The sequence below is a fragment of the Schistocerca americana genome, unplaced genomic scaffold (genome assembly GCF_021461395.2).
Source record: "Schistocerca americana isolate TAMUIC-IGC-003095 unplaced genomic scaffold, iqSchAmer2.1 HiC_scaffold_18, whole genome shotgun sequence".
Taxonomy (NCBI): domain Eukaryota; kingdom Metazoa; phylum Arthropoda; class Insecta; order Orthoptera; family Acrididae; genus Schistocerca; species Schistocerca americana.
In genome coordinates, this window is record NW_025725884.1 from 9123844 (window position 1) to 9145482 (window position 21639).

A 21639-nucleotide genomic window follows, 5' to 3' on the forward strand; every position below is an offset into this window, starting at 1 on the left:
AGGTTTTTCGGGGTGACACCATTCACAGTGGAGACAGAGAGGTGTGAACTACGCAGGACCACTGCTGGTACGCTGTACGCATCTGTTGTTCTCGTCATGAGCCTGGGAATAACAGGGCTTACGGTAAATTCGTTGCAAGCTGTGAACGCGAGAAAAAAGGATTCCATCACTTTTGTGTGGTTGTTAACCTACATGATGACACACTGCGCCTGCACGGTGACGGCGAACGCCGAAGACCTGTTTAGAAACCCCCACAAGTACGAGAGGATCTTCACTTTGTTGTAGTATTATGACAGTGGCATCCTGGAATTGCTCCATTCCTCCAGCGCGGCGGTGAGGATCTCCTGCAAAGTGGTGTACACAGGGTTTCTCGCTCTACATGTAGCTGCTCTGACGTTGGAATATCTGTGGTACGGAATGAAATGAACATATATGTTATCATTGTTCTGCAGTGGTATAATACCTACAGCTGTTTCCAGGTACGTTGGGTTCGTTCTTCTTGTGCGGAGTGACTCGCGCCAGCTCAACCAGTGTCTGAGAGCTACAGCCCAAGTGAGATGCCAGCGGCGACCACTTGCAGACCGCTACCGCAAGCTGAGGAGAGTCTACTCCGCACTGTGCCACCTGTCCCAGGCGGTTCTTTCAGCGCTCCAGGTACTGCTAGCTTTATCCGTGATGACAGTGCTGTGTGGTATATCCTGGAATGCAGTTGCCGAAGTCTTAACACAGCAGCAGAAACATCCAGTGGTGATGCAGATTTTGCTTATATTGTGGCAGTCGTCACAGGTGTTAATGGTGGCAGTGGCTTCGCACGCGCTGTCCAGGGAGGTGGCGCAGACAGCTCCTGTCTTGTGCCGGCTGCTCATGGGTTCGACTCTCCGTAGCGCAGAAACGGTGGAGCTGCGCCACTTTAACCACCTGGTCCGCAGCCAGACTCCCACTCCTGAACTTTACGGCTTCGTTCCCTCGGATATGCGGATGTTGGTGGCGTCCTTGTCTTTCATCATAACTTGTACCGTGGTTCTGTTAACTTTCTGGGAAGTGTTCTGAAGAATAAAGAAGAGTACAGTAGTTCTGGTGAACATGGACTGTTACGCACTAAAATTCTATAGCGATTTTGGTATGATTATGAGCTTGTACAGTACACTGCTATTACATTAATTTTCACCTGAACCGCAAATATCTATTAAAAGTCTGTAGTATTGTAAATGGTATTACCTTCTTCTTGAAAATTTTTTCTTCCTTAGTAGTGCACGACGAAGCCAAGGGGTACAGTGATAGACGGATTCAAGCCTGTTGTGCAGTTTATCCAGTTATAATGTGGCTAGCTTCACTTAAAACCAGCATGTAACCTCCAATCTGTGGAAAACATAGTAAACAAATTAAAAGTGCTGCACTTTCTTCAATACGTAAAATTTTCACGCAGTTGGTAATTATCAATGACAAAGACTAAAATGATTTACTTAGAAATGGTATAAATTGCACGAATTTATAAATCTTGAAGCACATAATAAATTATTGCATTTAAGAGAAAGTTAAAAGTTCAGCCAGCCGTTGTGGCCGATCGGTTCTAGGCGCTTCTGTCCGGAACGGCGCTGCTGCTATGGTCGCATGTTCGAATCCTGCCTCGGGCATGGATATGTGTGACGTCCTTAGGTTTGTTAGGTTTAAGTAGTTCTAAGTCTAGGGGACTGATGACCTCAGATGTTACGTCCCATAGTGCTCAGAGCCATTTGAACCATTTAATAAAAGTTCAGGAACAACAACTGGCATGTTTTAGTGGTTACAGAGTGTCTCAAGAGATTCTAGGGAAGCTGTGTTCCTCAGGACAAGACCGAAGGTTGACAAAGATGTTCAAATGCGACACAGAGCTACAGCAACAAACAACAGTATGCGGCAACAGAAGAAGGTCACGAACACTACCTTACGTAGGCGAATGTAAACGGTGTTACGTGATTGTCTTCAGTCGGACATCAAATAAGAGTTATTGCAGGTAGAAAAACCTACCGCTACCAAAGTTATACTAGTGTGAATCTCGGACGTAAAGTTGAGTGATGCCAGCTTTGTTGCATAGAGAAAAGGGACTATCGCAGTCTTAAACATCACGACACTCTGAAATAATCATCATAAAACATAATCAAGCATTTGTGAACTGGGATCCATACCGAAACCTTAATAACAATTATTATTTCCCTTGACGCGATCCACTATTTATCACCCCACCCGAAAGAATCATTTCACTTTTGTAACATGTGGACGTACAAGTTTTCTCGTAGATGGCCAACCTTTTTAAACAACTCTCACACCACGTCCAGTGATGGTAGTAGATCTACACTCACACAGACACAAGGCGGAGCAAGAGTCGGAAACAGCACACAAAATGAAAGACGAAATATGCACGGCCTCGACGTGAGTGACACTGAGCCTGCTGCACTCACCACATACGCAGTCAGTATAAGCCGCTAAGCGTTAAGGTGGTAACCTCACTACTCATCACATTCACTCTCATCGTCACAGCGTACTCGCTTGGCTGAAATATCGACCAAACGAGGCATCTTTCACACCATACACTCATCTCACACAGACCAAGAGACAATCATTGCAAATAAAAACTGACTTTTAAAAATACTATGACGGAACCATCTCTTCATGTGGGCAACTGCGGAACCATAGAATTATAACAGAAACTTTGGAAAATATAAATATCCACAACATATCAGATAGTGCCTACACGTATCTTCCATAAGGCCTGGTTTCTATTAAAGAAGGTCGCCCATTCAAGGAAAAATCAAACTGAATATCAAGTAAGGGTTAAACGAAACCGGCATAAATCCCCCCACATAAAATTCACAGCACATACTGGACCTCACTACATAGAAAATATCCACTGATAATCACGCGTCACGCATTGAGATTCGCAACATACGCAAGTTCTTACCTGTATCTTCTCATTATGTCATACATTATTGAGATAAATCCATTATATTACATCAAAATATTCATGAAAATCATATGATGAAACTAGACATTGAGCAAATCAGACCTGATACTGAAAGATGAAGCTACACAATGGATGTAGAAAATTACCTCATTAAGGAATCAACCACATATAAAATGAACATTAATATTAATAGAATATTCTGCCAGTTTTTGGAGGAAATTATACATATTAATAAGTTCAATACAAAGTATTAGTGTTCCACAATAATATTTACTAGTTTTTTATGAACTGGCTTTCAGCCTCTCAGGCCATCGTTAGATAACGTGATGCTAAACAGCTAATCCACACAACTTAAGCAAGAATCTATAAGTGTACATAGAATGCTGTACAAATATGTGTGAATTTTATGGCTATATCGATACGAAACAAGTATGATGTAGCACCTAAAGGCCAGCCGGAGTGGCCGAGCGTTTCTAGGCGCTACAGTCTGGAACCGCGGGACCACTGCGGTCGCAGGTTCGAATCCTGCTTCGGGCATGGATGTGTGTCATGTCCTTAGGTTAGTTACGTTTAAGTAGGTCTAAGTTCTAGGGGACTGATGACCTAAGATGTAAGTCCCATAGTGCTCAGAGCCATTTCAACTATTTTTGAAGCACCTAAAGAGGCTCTGAATAAATAAATCTTATATTACCGTATATTCAAATATTAAAAGTACGTAAGCGTATAAAACAGAAATGTTCTACAAATGAGTAATAGCATGGACTCATACGTCATATGGACAAACTGGTGGATGTGACGAACAGACTAAATAAAGGGAGGGGAAGAAAAAGGCTATGGAATGTGGGTGTACAACAGTTACAGAAAGCTTATTAGCCAATGATGAGGGGCATAATAGCTGGCTACAATTTTAATAAGGATGAGTAATGGAACTGTGTTTGGTCATTATGGACAAAGTCAGGTTTCTTTGAGTGTGGTTTATTAACGACCAGAGTTCCAAGTAATGTTAGTTTTCTCCCCTTAGTTCTTTTATGGAGAATATCACACTTCATGTCATATGGATGACATTCAGTCAGAGCATGTTTAGCGATGGTGAACTCTTTCTTTCTCAGTCTCCAACTCCCTTCATGCTCAGTTAGTCTAGGAGTTATAGCCCTAACTGATTGATCTACATATAATTTGCCACACAGAGTGCAGGAAATTCTATAAACTCCACTCTGTTCTAAAAGGTGATAAATTTCTCCCATTTGTACGTAATAATTGAGACAGCACAACTTTCAAGGGCAATCTCTAATACTCTCAATCGTCCCATACTAGACATAGTAGTAACATACAGCATATTCAACTGGTTCTTACACAGTAAGTGGTTCTCTGACAGCCTATCATGCGACACATATTTCCCAGTGGTAGTGAACGGGCTAAAAGACGAACCATTTCCTCTCGCTGACTACGTACATACTAGCTCCACGGTAGATATCACTTTCATCGCAGTCGTTTCCAAATAAAGAGCCAATAAGCTACGTGGATGTCCCTTCGTCCTGCGGGGACATGGCAAAGAGATAGCAGACTGACTCAACAGGTCCATGAAAACAAACAATTGACGGTGGAGCTAGAACGTAAGAGATGTATTCCAGTTTAGGACGTGCTAACAAGGGCAATACAGATGGTCCCCTAGGACATGCAGTCTATGGAAAAAAGACCCTCTTAGATCTGTTCCTTCATGCAACGAGCTGACATCACTGGCACAGAGATAGTCTGTAACAACTTAGACTGTATGCTGCCAAAATTGACGTGCATTGAAGGAAACAAATGACACAGCCTATCGCAAATAAGAGGAAGGGAAAGAGGAACAGAAATTTAACTTTATTCCCTGTGCTGGGGCTACCTAAGCCAAAACTGGGAGAAACTCCGAAAAAAAATTTGGCTATTTTTCGACCACTACGAAAAACGAAAACTATGTTTATCTCAGTAAAGGACAAGATACACTTGCGAATACTAGGTTTATATGACATTCCTTGAGCGTGTCAGCGTCAAAGAAAGGGAAAAACGCAGCACAGCATCTAGCAGCGATGGATGGAATACATTAGATTGTACGCCTGGGGCATAACAACAAACCAGCACTGGCTAAACATAGCCTCAACGAGAGGCATACGTTCCAATTTGAGAAATAAACACGATCCTCTCGTCAACAGGGACGAGGGCTATTAGCTGAGTTCGGCATGCGACCCTTTACTATCAGACTATCGTCAAGAACTCACCCGGCAGTTGACGCTTCGCGAGTCTGGGCAAGACTGAATGCACCGAGGGTGGAATGGCGGTCAGCGCCCCCACCACATGCCACACCTGGGGAGCGTCGGCCACCTCTCGGCTGTATACAGGGTGTAACGACTGTAAGCGCAGATATCACTATGTTGACTGCGGAGGGTGTATTGAACGACATTACATCAAGTCATTTGCAGGCTCATAATTATAGCTTACAGAAGTCATATGTTTGTATTTTGGTTAGCCTATCCAAGTATGTGTGGAAAGAAAAAGCCGTTAATGCTTATTTTCCCGTGGGAAGCAGGTCAGGTGCTGAAGTGTGGACACGTGGACGCAAAACGATCAGTCTATACCGAAAGGTGTAGTTGACTTAGTGGTGTTGTTAGGAACAGGCAGAAAACATTAAATCATAAAGTTTGTGACGTATATGTGACAAGACTGTGGGATGAAGAGAGTGTACCTATTAAGACACCAACGCACTTATACCCGTTACACCCTGTGTATGGGACACCCACGCAATCTCGACGTTCTCGCACTAGCGAGGCACATCTGAAGGATCAAAATACAAGAAAAAATACAAGTAAGTATTATTATTCTTAGCCAGATCTTCGACATAGGTAATATTATTCTGTAATACAAAGAGCTTTGATAAATATAGAAGAGAATAACATTCGTTTTGTACTTGCCAAAAGAAAGCAACAAAAAATACGACTTTAAAATACGTCTGTTTCAACGAGATATTAAATTACTCACTACAGCAGTGGCGTTTAATGTTGCAGAATTCTAAATTTAAGAATCTGTGTTTCAGAGGTGTGGGTTAGTACCGTAGTATATGAGAATGTATCGTGTTTTCCGGATTCTGTATCTGAGTAATTGCGTGTTACAGTAACAGTCCATAGTAACAAAACTAATTTATTTCCATTACAAGTAATTTGTCTTATTCCCCTTGATCATTTTAGATTCCAAATACTTTTGGTTTTTTATAGAAGAAACGCCCCTCTGCCCCTTAACCCCACCCCGAAAAATCCTTATTAGTTAAATAATCGCTCTCCCATGTATAATGCACCTTCAACATTACTTTACAAACGACTCAATATTTGACATATTGTACTAAACATTTAGTGTAAGAATAGTCGAATACTTCTTAACAAATAATCATCAAGTAAATAATAATAAAAAACTGTCGTAACAATCGTCGCTCAAGTTCTGTGATCTAGTAAGAGGTTCTCACTGCATGTATTCAAAGTGATAACTCCTTAACCGTTAGTTCTCTGACCGACTTTGTTTCTCTCATGAGATGTACATGAGTCTACGTTGAGCTCGATAATCGTTAGATAATAAATTCGTAGAATACGAAGCACTATAAAATATGACATTGATATCAAACGGTTTGAGAAAATAGGAAATATTGAAGTAAACAAAGAAACAAATTACTGAGCAGAAAAAAAGAGTGGCTTTAAGCTTTCTGTATTGATTCGACGTTTCCTGCAGTGGCTATTGAAATGACAGCCACTTTAAGAAAAATTACTTTCATAAAAAACTACTTCCTTCCTGCAATATGTCAAATACAGACTACTTCATTTTCATGGTTTAATCAATGTGTTTCTCGTTCTTTACCAACGTACAATTGAGAGACAGCCCAAATGATCTGCGTCGTTTCTCACAGACCCGGCATACATATCTGTCACCTCACCCATGTTATTTCAGGGAGCAAAAGCGCCGAGGAAGGCGTAGTAAGAACTCTAAGCCGTAACTGCGAAGACAAATGGACTACATGTGTTGGTAACCAGGTTAGTGCTTTCATACAGAATTATATTCAATGACAAATAACTGCCACCCATATTGTTTGTAATTTCGCACGGAAGAAACAAATCTACATCAATGGTCGTTAAAGCAGCAGGAATTTGACCTTGAAGGCAACAAGCAGTAAACGCAAATTACCTGAAGTGCTCTACATGCTTTTACATGCGGATGGTTTGCATATCAGCGCAAACACACGACATGGATAGAAATAAAGCCACCTGCATATTGAATATAACTGAAGAACAAGTATGGGGTCCCTCATTCACAGACCGTATTTCAACGTTATTTGTTTTGAGATGACTGAGATGTGCCTCGAACGAGAAGTACAATTACCAGTACCTGCCGAATGTTGACAGCATCAGAATCTTAGTGTATCAACACTGCATCTTATTATTCCAGGATAATTCTGTTCGGTTTAATCGGATCTCTCGACCGTCATGAGACTATGGAACTGATGGGACCAGCAGGTTCATACCCGACGTCATGCGGGGTATCCTCGACAGTAAGAGGGCGCTGCAGTTTCAGGGAGCAGATAAAGTGATAGAGTGGGAAAATTCAGGTGCACTTGGTCACTGGAGTGGGAAGGAACTAATTTGTAGTATGTAAGAACTAGGAGATATGTAGTATTTCAGTTCTGCTGGAAGAGAATCATTTTGAGCTTTCACTTTTGATGTGATGAGTGTGTTACATTAAAGTTTAAAATATGGGTAGGTCTCTGGCACTATTTTATTCGTTGGGAGATAGTGATTATTAAAACTGAACCATTAAAAAACGGGTTTTGTGTTGGATTACGAAAAGTACGAGGCACGAGGGCTGTTGGTACTGGAGTTGACTCAAATAAACTGAACAACAGAGAATTCCTTTATTTATACATTGCTATGATAGTAACAAAAGCAAACGTCCATCAGTAGCACTACTAGCATTAGAGAAGACAAAATATACTTCGAGGATGATTTACGTAAATGCGGCGAGGGACGTCCTGCCTTCGATTCCGAATGCACAAAGTGTGTGGTCTTGATTCCCAATCTCTATTTGGTCGGTCTCGTAAGGGTTTGAACGTAACGAATGGGTGGGAAGCAGCAAGAGGCAGCGGCTGTGTAGAACGAAAACACAATTCCTCAGCGGTATGGGCGTTTCGAGATGACACGAATGTAAGGAATACTTGGTCGTCAGTGACCGTGTGGCCTAATGGATAAGGCGTCGGGCTTCGGATCCGAAGATTGCAGGTTCGAATCCTGTCACGGTCGTGTTTTTCCAATTCTGCAAAAGAAACACACCGTTTTAGTGTAGCTATTGAGCAGTCATACAACTTACATAGCAGACGTCAGCCAGTGACATATTTAATCTTAACTGATAATATACCAGTTGCAATCAGAACATATATTTGGTTATTGTTTAAGTTTTAATGGAAGAGTGCATTACATACAAAGATAATGACTAACTTTGCTAAATGACAGACTATATAATTTCACTCCTAAATAGTGTTATCTATTTTAACACGTTATCTAAAGATAGGAATATGTTTCAACATGAAACATTTAGAATGACATTGGTGAAATTTACAATGAATTGTCCTGATTCAACCTGTTCGTTCAAAATAATGTCTTGATGTTTTATCATATACAAGAAACTTTCTATTTCTTGTAAAATATTTAACACATGTCCTTTTTCATTGGTGTGTGGAACTTGTTGTTTTAACGGTGAGCCAATGAAGATAATATCATGGCAGTGAGATTCAGATGTGGTATGAACATTGTTTTGAAAATTCCTTCTGTCTACTCTAATGTATATTTTATTTTGGCTTCCATATGTCAATTTATAAACACAATGTCGAGTGAATTTACAGCACTGATCTAGAGAATGAGATATTTGTGATTTCATTATGTTGCGTATAACGATGTTTATTTTTCTCATACTGGTTTTTTTTTAGGTGTAAGTGTAATTTGATCTGTTAGTTTTCCTCAACGTAGCAAATATTTTTGTTGTTTGACAAAATATAGGTACTATGAATGTCAAATTAGTAAAAGAAGCAAATGGTATATGGCAGGAATCATGTTCAGGACAAACTGTATGAAGAGAACGCTCAGGTCATCCCATCTCCACCATGCAGAGTCAACGTTCTTCATGCCAAACAAAAAACGTCAGAAAATGATCAGATCTGACGCAACGACACCGGTCGAATCTCAACAGTCACCAACCGACCCCAACAACCTCAGGAGCCTCAGGAATCTGTGCGTCCAACAACCAGCTACTCATTGCTAAACAAATGATTCTCCTCATGAAACGGAATCTCTTGAGATACATAACGATGAAGGTTTTTAAAAGGCACGCTCCAGGCTTAACTCGAAATGAAACGCCAGCATGTCCACAGAATCCGGTGAGAACCCAGTAATGATTGATCTGAATGTTCTAACTAGAATTGTTATCATTGAAAATCTGGACCCCAAGGAAATCGTTAAGTCTTTTCATACCTGGACTGAAAGAATTCAACCTTGTACAATTTGTGATTTACATGAAATAAAGAAGAAACCGTGTCGAACTCACCACTCAGCAAACCGACTTTGAAACCAAACTTAGAAATATAAAAATAATTATAAATAATTGACAAGAGTTTGAAAGACAAAGTTAACAACATACTACAACATTTTGCAGGAGACAAAACCATTATATCACATGAACAAGCTGGTTTCAGAAACACAATCCCGCTGATCCATGATTAAGGCTAATTAGGAATGCAGCGGAAGCCTGCAATTTCACAGGTGCAACTGCTACCCTCTTTCTGGACACAGAACGCGCTTTTGATAAGGTACAGACATCTTCACAAAATGCTAAAGCACAACTTCCCACCTACAATAGTACCATTATTAGTTAACCTCATTTGAAATTGGAAAGTACAACTACGAGACGGGGGTCAAAAGTCGCCCTCCTCCACACCCAGACCGCGAGTACCTCACGCTGCCGTCATATCCACTCAGTTATGCACGATATACACAGCGGATATCCCGAGACTCCGGTGGTATAATGAAGACATGGTTCTACATGCAGATGACAACACTTACTGGTGTCATGCGCCCAACTCGAATGCAATCAATGAACAAGTCAACAGCTACCTCAGCAAATTTGAAACGTAGCCCAGTAAATGGAGAATCTGATTGATCTAATCCACCAAAAAGTAAACCTTTCCTTTTCAGACATGGCAATCTTACTAATCGCCGACTACAGGATAACCCAAAACTCTACATTCGACTTTGTGGACAAGAAATTGTTCCACAACTAAACGTGAAATACCTTGTCTACATCTGTCTAGATGAACTCTCAAGTAGCCAGAAAGACAGGACTGAAAAGATTAAACAAGCTGAAAGCCGATATAATTTTGTACGTCTCACGAAATATCAAACAAATGGACTGGAGCTACCAGTTTCTCTTCTTACATTCTAATGAAACGAAAAAATAACCTCTGTCTGCTAACCAGAGGATGCTTCAATTAGCTGAAGATCTACGATATACCTTCCAAACAAACTCCCTTCACGAAACACTTAAAACCAAGAACACACTGCTGTAGATCGACGGTATAGCTTCAAAACAAACTTCCTTACGAAACACTTAAAACCAAGAACATACTACACAGAATAAAAGAAGAAATCACCAGATTCGGGACAACAGACTACGTAACAACAGACTCACAAAATCACTCTTGTAGCCCTATCACACAACGTTTAATTTTCCGAAATTCAAAAGTTCATTTTCCCCTATATTTTTCTCGAAGCAGTATCCAATTCACTCCAACAGAATCCTCTGGAAAACGAAGAACTCAATGAAACTGTCCACAAACCAAGAGCATCTACAAGTATTTGGGATAATGTAGCAGCCTGATATACAGGAGAACAACCTACTGAGCAAAATTACTTCAAACAACTCCTATATCAGAAGATAACATTCTCTGCACCGGCAAGATTTTAAAGTTTCGCGTCTTCCACAGAATTAGACAGAAACGTTTCTACACCAACGAATTACAAATTCACACTATAGCACTATCAAGACCACTGAGACAATATGTGCGTACGTAAGACGAACAACGAGCAACAAATTTCTACCGGGGTTTTTTATCGACAGAGGGGTTTTTCTCTCAGGCGTAAGGCATATGCAGGAACATGGCACGAAAGAAACTTCATTAACAACATCTTACTCTCAGCTATCCATCTAGATCCAGTTAAAAGTTCTACAAAATTAAATAAGGATCCAGTTGTCGTAAATAATTGGCGTCACAACAACACAGAATACAAATACCGGTTGGAAAGGCCTGTAACCCAACATCTCCTTTAAGATGGAATGAAAGATTTTTCAAGAATGCTTTGTAGATGCTTGTCACTTAGGAAGTCCCGTCCAGATTGTCTGACTAATATTTTAGTTGGTTGGTTATATGCATATGTTTCAGTGCGTTCTAGTCGTTCTATGCAAACACAAATTCTGGCTGCTCCCATTCAAAGTGCCGACTCTGGGTCAGTCAGTTAACGACAAATAGCCAGTACAGTTCTAGGGGTACTGTCGTGATCTTCTGTATGTCCACAACGCCGTGAATCAGTTTCTGCTTCCTTACGCAGTTCTGTTCCTCTGGCCGGCCGGGGGGGCCGAGCGGTTCTAGGCGCTACAGTCTGTATCCGCGCGACCGCTACCGTCGCAGGTTCGAATCCTGCCTCGGGCATGGGTGTGTGTGATGTCCTTAGGTTAGTTAGGTTTAAGTAGCTCTAAGTTCTAGGGGACTGATGACCTCAGAAGTTAAGTCCCATAGTGCTCAGAGCCATTTTTTTCTGTTCCTCTTGTGAACTTTTCCTGAACCAAACCACTCGCATTTTATTTAATAATCCATTATTAATATCGCGAAACTCAAGCGGACTGGAACATTACATCTACTAAAATTATTTGCAGAAATACGGCCTATGTTGCGAACTACACGCACAACTAAATTGTGAAGGTAAGAAAATGTATATGACAAAATGTAATTTTTTGTTGTAACCCTGAATTCCTGTTCATGACATTAATGGCTAATGCTTTTTATTCGGAACTGGGAAGATAAGTCCGTGTTGATTCTATTTTACCTTGGAGTGGGCATTAAAGTGGCTCTCGCTTGGAAACAAATGAATACCTACTACCAACACGTCTGTTCCAGGCCAATCCATTCTCCATGCACTCATTTTCTCTTCCTTGTTCTTTACGAATGCAGACATAGCTGTAGTCATCCAAGTATTTTTTCACAGTCGAAAGATACGTAACTCTCTGTTCCCTGTGTTTATGCAGAACAAGGGATACTGTCGTGATCTTCTGTATGTCCACAATGCCGTGAATCGGTTTCTGCTTCCTTACGCAGTTCTGCTCCTCTGGCCGGCCGGGGGGGGACGTTAGTGTCTTTCAGACAAAGTAATGTTTCATAATAATGGCACCCGTGTGCCTTGAAATTTAATACATTAGGAAATGTTTGTAAATTGCTGCCTATTAAAAGTGAAACAACACGAACATGAAGATGGCACGCAAGAAACAAGCAAATGGCGTGAATACTACTTGTACCACATTCTGTATAAAAGAAAAGGTTAGACAGAGGGGTTTCTTATTCATAAATAGTATGTGAATGTCGATTACTGTAATTTGCATAAGAACGTGGACTGTCTGCCAACACATTCTGGTATTCGACTGCAGCAGTATCATGACATATCGGGTCTGCAGTTCCACAATGTTGCTGCACGTGTTGTTTGGCATGCCACGATTTCCACGTAAATATGAAATTGATGAGATCATAGTGACTTTGCGGAACACCACGATAGGCCTCAAGGATCGCACGCGACTAGAGTGCGAGAGGACTGGCTCAGCCCTACAGCATCGTACAGTAACATCACATTTCTTGAGTCGGGAAATGGGCTTGCTTCCAGCAAGGCAAGAATGTATACGCGATGTGCAACGACGAGTGGAGCACCACGGAATGTCAGCAACAGAGGGAGGTATACCAGCAGAGGAACGGCAACAATGGACACTAGAGTGACACCACAGCATCTTTTGAGACGAGTCTCTGTTCTACGTATTGTGTCCCGAGAGACGTATCCGTGTGCGCAAGCCTCTGAAGTCAGCGCGAGACTGTCATATGGGCACAGCACATGGCGTATAGGTGTGGGATGTCACTGGGTACGCTACACGATCAGTTCTGGTTCGCATAGTCGATAAGATGAACAACAGTTATTGCATTTCTTATCAGGTCGGTGGCCCCGTGACGTTACATCTAAACAAGAAACTATAAAGCTGCAGGCTGCCAATCCTATAATGACGTACCTTGATACTGTTGATATCCAACTCTTGCCCAACTCAGCTTATGGTGGGATGTGTCATCTAGAGAAACTATCTGGTAATAAGTTATAGAGTTACTGGAATGCCTTAATCACTAATTAACCACCTCCACGACAAAGTTTACGCACAATGGAATGATGTGCCCATATCAATGATCCAGTTCCGTTTCGGCTACGTAGCCTGCAGGTTCAGAGCCACTGTTGCCATCAGAGGTGGAAGCTCTGTGTTATGAATGTCACTCTTTTGTTGTGTCACGGTTTCTTTGTACTTAGTGTGGCCGGATTGATGTCAGTAGCCAACATTACTTGACAGAAGAAGGTACATGGTAGCAGGACAGAGGAGGGCGTCTGGGCGTTCTTTGGCAAGAAGCTCTGAATGGCCCGGTCTGACACAGCAAAAATTACCATTCATTCCTTGCCATATACAAAGTCACCATACTTCTAGGAGTACCGTCTCCATCAGCGCCGAACACTGGTGACACAGTAGAAGTGAAGGAGTCAGAATGTAGCAAGGCCGACCAGAGTTACCACACGTTCTGGACCAACACCTGGCTATTATTTTTCCTATGTAACAAGATATGCTGCCTCAGCAAACCGTTCGTGGGTGAAACTCACATTAATGCTGCCCATTTTAGACAGGCAGCATTAGCCACTGCCAGCAGAGTTCGAGAAATGCTCCATGCCACTCGCTGACCTGATGTAATTCATCTAGCTGCCACTACTAGAGGTGACCTGCATTGGCTGCTACTGGCAGGACCTAGGCCCGATGCTGCAGAGTGTCGACCTGGTACCTTTAGTCAGGGGACCGCTCACTGGCTGACAGTGGGTTAGGGTTCGCGCCTCGGCTTGACCAGTCGAGGAGTCATTGCGTCCCTACTGCATGCACACTCGGCTGCTGTCTTTTGCTGGCTCACTAGTTCTGCACACGACTGTCGCTCCCGCCCACACTGCCTACCTCAGCACACTCACTGCATCGTGCCTGCATCTCCTCGCCTCCACAGCAGCCTGACGCTGGCCCAGGGGCCTGACTTGACACTTCTCCACCTGCCAAAGCGCTGACGCCATTGACACCTCTCCTTGGCCTATCACCGCTTCAAACTGGCTGGTCTGTGAAGGCTGCTAGCTGAGTTTAACACTTTACTAATATCCAGGACCGACGTCTGACACTCGCTGCTCAGGGCCGCAAATCAACTGCTATAACTAATGGGATGGATAAATTAATCTTTCTTTCACACTTCGCTGACCTACTAACTGACATCTCTTTGGTTAAAATTCTTCTACGCAGCTAAATAACACTCACAATCACCATAATCAGCAGCGGGACACCTGAATACAAGCGCAGTCCTGACACCACTCTGCACCTTGTACATCTTCAATGAAAAAATTAAATAAAGTATTCCTCTGCCAAGCGTTACATAGTGTTGCACTAAAAATACAACTAAATTATTGACTATGCTTTTTTTGCTCTGTTTTAATATCCAGCAGTGTACTCTTTGTATTTGAAATATAGTAGGTTTGAGGAAACAAAGAGAGGTGGGTACAGTGGTATAAGGAACAGGACAGCCAATATGAAACAGCACAACGCTAGATTCTATCGAGAGCACTTCAATGTTTATCACAAAAGGAGAATGAGTTTGTCGAAAAGTTTCTAGATATGATATGGTGGATCAGTGTTAATACCTATCAGTGGATAGATAATGTTGAGGCAAATAGAATCATTCTACAGCAAGAAGAACACCGAGCATGAGACGCTTTCTTATGGTGACCATCAAACCATCAACTGATGTGCCAAGGAAGGTGACTGAAGAATTTCCGAAGAACCTGACTGATCCTATTTGTGGGTATTCTGCCCAATCGTGTAATGTAGGGTGCCTAGGAATCTCCTTTCTCGGATAGCTAAACAGCATTTCAGGCAAATCCTATTAATAGAGTTTATTTCAATATGTTAAATTGACAACACTTGCGTTTCCACAAAGATGAGCAACAAGCAAATGGCGACATGCAAACAATTAATGTCTCTCGATATATAGAATTTCCATGCAAGCAGATCATCCAAGCTCATAAGTTACTGCTATAGAGTTTATACCACAGCTCTAGTGCGGCTCTTCTAGTGCGATCGAAGCTAGCTGGAGGAGCACTTACATTGTCTTCGTACAGATACCGCTCCTACAGTGGTGTCGTTCTAGTCAGCGTACTATTGGCTGAGGTCGTCTCACAGCCTTCTCTACTGTGAGTTTCCATGCCTACGTGCCGACGCTTGATGTTACGCCGGAAAATTCCCCCCTCCCCCCCTCAAGGAGACGGACCGTCGTCGGGTAGAGAGCGTGGCAACGGCGGGGGAGGCCGGGGGGTGGAAGTTGCGCTGGACCGGAAGCTGTGGCTGCAGGTGGCGTCGAACTTCCGGTTCGGCTCGCACCGCTCCGTCCGGCCTGCGCCCTGGAAACGTCCCCCGGAAAGCAACCAGAAGGGTACGCATCCACCTCCACCGGCCAATAAACTGATGTGGAAGGTGTCGACTGCTGCTGTGTGGGCGGATTCAGCTCCAGTGGTAGGACTAGAGAAGGCGGAGGCTCCGTCTCCATGGGATCGTCCCGCGGTGTCGTGATGACACTCTCTGGCGGCCGATGTGGCCGCGCTGTCCTCGGGATCCATGAATCTGGGTCAAGAGGCACAGAAAGATCACCGTGCACATGGCAGTGTCGAAGTTGATTTTGATGGCGGTGCTACATGCCGTCTGAACCTGAAATAAGGTACATGCATGCGCCAAGCTGACGGACGATCTCGCCTCGCGCCCACCATCTGCTGCCGCTAAACACCCTGAAAAAGACAGTAACATGCGACGCGAAGCGATACTTGCGGCCTTCCTTCGTCGCCGGATGCTGAGGAGGGTGGAGCAGGTGGAGCAGTGTCCGATGGCGCCGGCTGTGAAGCAATTCCGGCGGCAATGAATGCTTTCACGACCGGATAGTACTGTTGTTGATAATTCTTCCGCCGGCCGAAGTGGCCGTGCGGTTAAAGGCGCTGCAGTCTGGAACCGCAAGACCGCTACGGTCGCAGGTTCGAATCCTGCCTCGGGCATGGATGTTTGTGATGTCCTTAGGTTAGTTAGGTTTAACTAGTTCTAAGTTCTAGGGGACTAATGACCTCAGCAGTTGAGTCCCATAGTGCTCAGAGCCATTTGAACCATTTTTTGATAATTCTTCCGGGTTATATGGCCGTGGTCCATGGACTTCTTCTATTCCTAACGTTTCGTCCAATACTACGTTGGACATTTTCAGAGGTATGGCTGGTCCTGCTGAGTCCTGCCGGAGTCCAGCAGGACCAGCCATACCTCTGAAGATGTCCAACGTAGTATTGGACGAAACGTTAGGAATAGAAGAATTCCATGGGCCACGCCCATATAACCCGGAAGAATTATCAACAAAAATTCCGCCGGCGATGGTGCATCTCGTTGGTGCGAACGATAGGAGGCGAGAAACAGCTCCAATGCTTCATCCCTGGTGTGTGCGGAGCGAAGTTTGGCCATTTACTGTTTGAACGTTGCATTTCGCCGCTTAACTGTGCATGGAACGGTGCGATAGTTACATGCTGTATGCCATTGCGTGCACAGAAAGTTTCAGACTTGTTTGACGTGAACTGAGGTCCGTTGTCTGACACTATTACTTCAGGTAAACCTTCGAGGCAAAATTAGAGGACAGCACCTACGTGACGTTGTCGAGTTCATTGGCACAGCAAAAGTCAATGTGCTATACGAGTCAACCACAATCAACCAACGAGCGTTCCAAAAAGGTCCTGCAAAGTCTATGTGCACCCATTGCCATGGTGATGTTTGTGGCGGAGCGGACTGGTTTTCCGCACATGCGTCACTCTGTGACGTCATCTGTTCTGTTTGGGCGTCCATACCCTGCCACGTAGAGTGTCGACGCGCTGAATGTTTCGTCCGAACAATCCCCACTGGTGAAGTAAGTGGAACACTCCTTTCTGCAAAGCTTTAGGGATCAACACACTTGGGTGTCCATTGTCATTTTGAACAAGAATCACCCATTTCAGTATAGCGAGGCTACGCCGACATGCAAAGTATCGGCGCACGACAGAGTTCTTTATGCTACACATGAAACGACGCCAATATGTGCGAATGAATTTTAGCAAAATGTACAAATCTGAATCAGGTTCCACAGCCTGTGACATTTTCCTATAGTTCAGCCGAAAAGATTGAAACCTGAGCATCGATGTGGCAACGAGATGCAGCAGAAGCGTCAAAATCTGTATCAGGGCCAATCTGATGACGTGAATATGCGTCCGCACTACCATGTTGAGCAGTCGGACGGTACACAACCTTGTACTGGTACTGAGACAACAACAAAGCCCGTCTGTGCCAGTTTTGGGTAGTTTGGAAAGGAACCGGTTTCGTGGGATGAAACAAGGACTGAAATAGCTTGTGATCCGTTATTAAGTAGAATTTTGTGCCATACAAATAGTGGTGGAATTTGGTGACACCATACACACAACTCCAAATCATCCCTTTCAATTTCTGAATAGTTACACTGATCTCTGGACAACACATTTGATGCGAAAGGAATAGGCCTCTCTTTATCACCAATTCTGTGGAAGCGTTAACTTGCAATACATATGGTTTGTCAGGATCAAAATGAACTAAGTATCGATCCCTGAACAATGCATCTTTAAGTTTTTGAAAAGCTACTTGGTACTCAACTATCCAAACAAAGGGGAGATTCTTCCGACGCAAGCGATGAAATGGAGCTGTAATTTGTGCAGCATTAGATATGAACCAAATATAATAGTTCATTTTCCCTAAACCTGACTGCAATTCTGTAACATTGCGAGGAACAGGCAAATCTCGTATAGCTAACAAATGCGACTAAAGAGCATATACAACTTGACGGTTTATGACATGACAAAGATATTTCAATTCGGGTTTAAGAAAATCACACTTGTCCAGTCTACACTTCAGTCTTGCATCAGATAACATACGAAACAAAGCAGTCAAATTTGCAAATGTTCTTTAGGTGTACGACCTGCTATGACAATATCGTCAAAATAGTTTGAACAGTTTGGACCTTGTGCAGTCAGCTGTTCAAAATACCACTGGAAAATGGTGGGTGAGGAAGCACTGCCAAGAGGCAAACGCAAATATTTACACAAGCCCAACTGAGTATTCACTACACACACTTTTTGAGACTCTTCATTGAGCAGTATTTGAAGACACGTGTCACGCAAATTCTCTTCTCGGATTAACGATGAGGGCTCTTCAGCCACTCGGTCTAGAGGTGGCTTTTATGCACTTTCCCTAAGCCTCCAGTGTAAATACTGGGCTGTAGCCTCCACCCCGTGCCAGATACCTGCTGCACAAACATTCAGAAGGAAGCTTTCGCACTCAGACATGAGCTGTACACCAGGCGCCGACAGATGAGGTACACAGACTCTGTGCCACTGGGAGTGGTCGGCTCAGGAACGGTATCTGGTCGCCAACAGTGACCAACATTGCTTCGGCACATATAACAATTTCGATCCCGCAGGGGAACTACGAGACACGTAATATTTCAGTTCTGTGGGAAGAGAATGAGTTGGAGCCTTCACTTCTGAGGGGACGACTGTGCTGTATGACAGTTAATACGATGGCTTGCTCTCTGGAATTAGTTTATACCCTGTGAGATGCAGATTATTAAAAGTAAACTGCAAAAAGACTCTTAAGTATTGGGAAACGAAAGATAGAAGGAATATGCAGATACAACGAGCGCAGCAGACCAGAGCTGTCTAGGATTGGTGACAGACTGAGGCTGACTGTCGTAAATTTCCCTGTAGATAATATTCTTATTTACTTATTTCCATATTAGAACTGGGATACATACTCATCTCCAGTGGTATCAGCACAACAGAAGACATTTTCCTCAGGTGCATAGTGTCCCATATCTGTTATTTTTCCATCTAACCCACAAGTTACGTATATTTTTCTTTGCACATGCCAAAAACTTTTGTCAATAATTTACATATTATTACCTTAGCGTATGTCACTGGTACTCAGCACATACAGGGTGATTCATTATTATGTGAATACTATTTGAGAAAAAGGACTTGCTCTGAGATTTCGTTATACAGAGTCTCAACCTGATCAACACAGCTAATGCACTCAACGTTCAGAAATACAGTTTATTGATAATTGTCTGCTACTAATCCAATTGCTACAAATCTTCTGGTAAACGAGCAGGTGACCATCTACCTGAAAATCGTTCTGCAAGCCTGCGGCACACTTTTTTCGCCGGCAACACAACTTCCAGTAAGCTTGCAATCATTCTTCTCTGTTCAAGTGTGAGTCTATCAGACATCGGTTCCAACAAACTGGAGTAAAAAAGGAAAAAAAATTAAAATTCTTCACATAATGTTGACTCACCCTGTAGATATGGTAGATGACTGTCAAATGTGATGTACTTTAAATCCAAAGGCGATTAACTTGACTGATCACAGGCTATACCTAATCATTTGTACATTACATTATCTTTGTTAACAGAATATCCTACAAAGGAATGTATTTCAACAGTAAACATTTGTAAGAGAATTCGTGAAATTTTCGATGCATTTTTTTTGTTTTTTAGCTTCGTCTGTGTGTTAAAAGCAATGCAGAATGTTTCGTCACATATGTAAAACTTCATTTATCATCTAAAATACTTACTTGCCTACGGTTTTCAGCAGTCGCTGGGACCGCCAGGCATCGTGTTACGTCACTAACTGAGTTTTTGTAGTTTTAGGTGTGAACTAAGTTTAGACAGTTTCATGTCAATGACGTTCACAAATTCCATGGATATTGTTTTGAAATATTCCCGTTAGTCCTATGATTGTTATATCATGGCAACCGCATTTTAACTTATACATTCCTGAATGTGTGAATTTACAGGGTTGTTCCACAAAATGACAAGTTTGTCTTCTGTTGCGTGTTCTGATAATTATTCTCAGCTTGAACTTTTGACATGAACGTTTCATATTATCTGACACTTTCCTCAATATGTAAACCAACGATACCATTTATGAGAAAATAAACACTAACAAAGCAATAGTAACTGACAAGGAAATACAGTAGCAGTCATGTTGAAGAAAGTATGTAGAAAAAGAATCTTAGAGTTTCATTTGCGTAAAAAATTACATATCTCTTAATAGTTTTCAACAGTTACTTGACAGAAGAGAAGAATACATATTGCTCCATAATGAACCTATCCGCATATGCATTGCAGTCACTACCAAAAAGTCATATACGTAGCAGCCCTATCAATCTAGTAATAAACCGTAAAAGAGATTTGCAATCTGACTAAAACAACAAGGTAATGTATATACTTACTCAAGACTGTATAAGCAGAAATCAGTATACAGTGAATAGTTTGAGCGAAATGATATCACAAATTATAGACATCGATATTCTACACCAATTAAAACATTTTGTTGAATATAATCAACGTGATCACCAACGTAGCAGTTGATGACACCATTGAAAATGTCAAATATAATGTACTCATCGTCAGATGAACGCAATATTTGTAGACGAATTTCATTATTTTACTAAAATTATAGCTCTCCCATAAATATTCCAAGTCCAATAACCAACTACATGTGCTAGAATACGGTTTAGTAATAGGAAACTACCTTGTTGGTACACTAGCTAGTATTTTACTACACCATACTGAGAACTAATTTCCTCATACCATCTCACATGGATTAATAATATTTATTTCTTGTACAGGTATGTAGATAACACCCTAACATTGCAAGACCGATCAGAAAAATAAATAGATATATTCTACTGAAACGAACAAATTATACAAAAATATAAGCAATATGGAAAGGATAGATCGCTGCTCACTACATGAGGAGGCATTGGGTCACAGAGAGGTTCGATCAGACTGTTACAAAACTGAGCTTCAGAGCAAAATTCCTCTTCAGAAATAAGTAACACACACGCATTCATACGAGCACAACTCACACAGACATTACCACTGTCCCTAGGCGCCTGAGTACGACATAGCATGAGTCAGGTCCTACTGTCAGTGGCCATGTCTGTGTGGACTATGCTTGACTGAATATGTGTGTGTTTTCTGCTTCTGAAGATGGACTTCGTCTTGAAACTCAGGATTTAGTCTGTTTTTTCATTGTGCCTGTCTGCAGCTCAATTCCTCGTCTGTGTGATGAGCAGCAATCTGTTCTTCCCATATTGTCATTCCATTATCTGATTTCACTCAAAAATGTATGTACAATCGAGCATGAGCACCGAAATAAAATAAACTTTTTAGAGCTAACTTAAAT

At 42.2% G+C, this 21639-nt stretch overlaps 1 non-coding gene across 1 annotated transcript; it reads left to right on the forward strand.

The window, feature by feature from the left end:
* Positions 1-8177: 8177 nt before the first annotated feature.
* Positions 8178-8250, forward strand: Trnar-ucg. The gene has a single exon. It is a non-coding gene; the product is annotated as a tRNA-Arg (tRNA).
* Positions 8251-21639: the final 13389 nt, after the last annotated feature.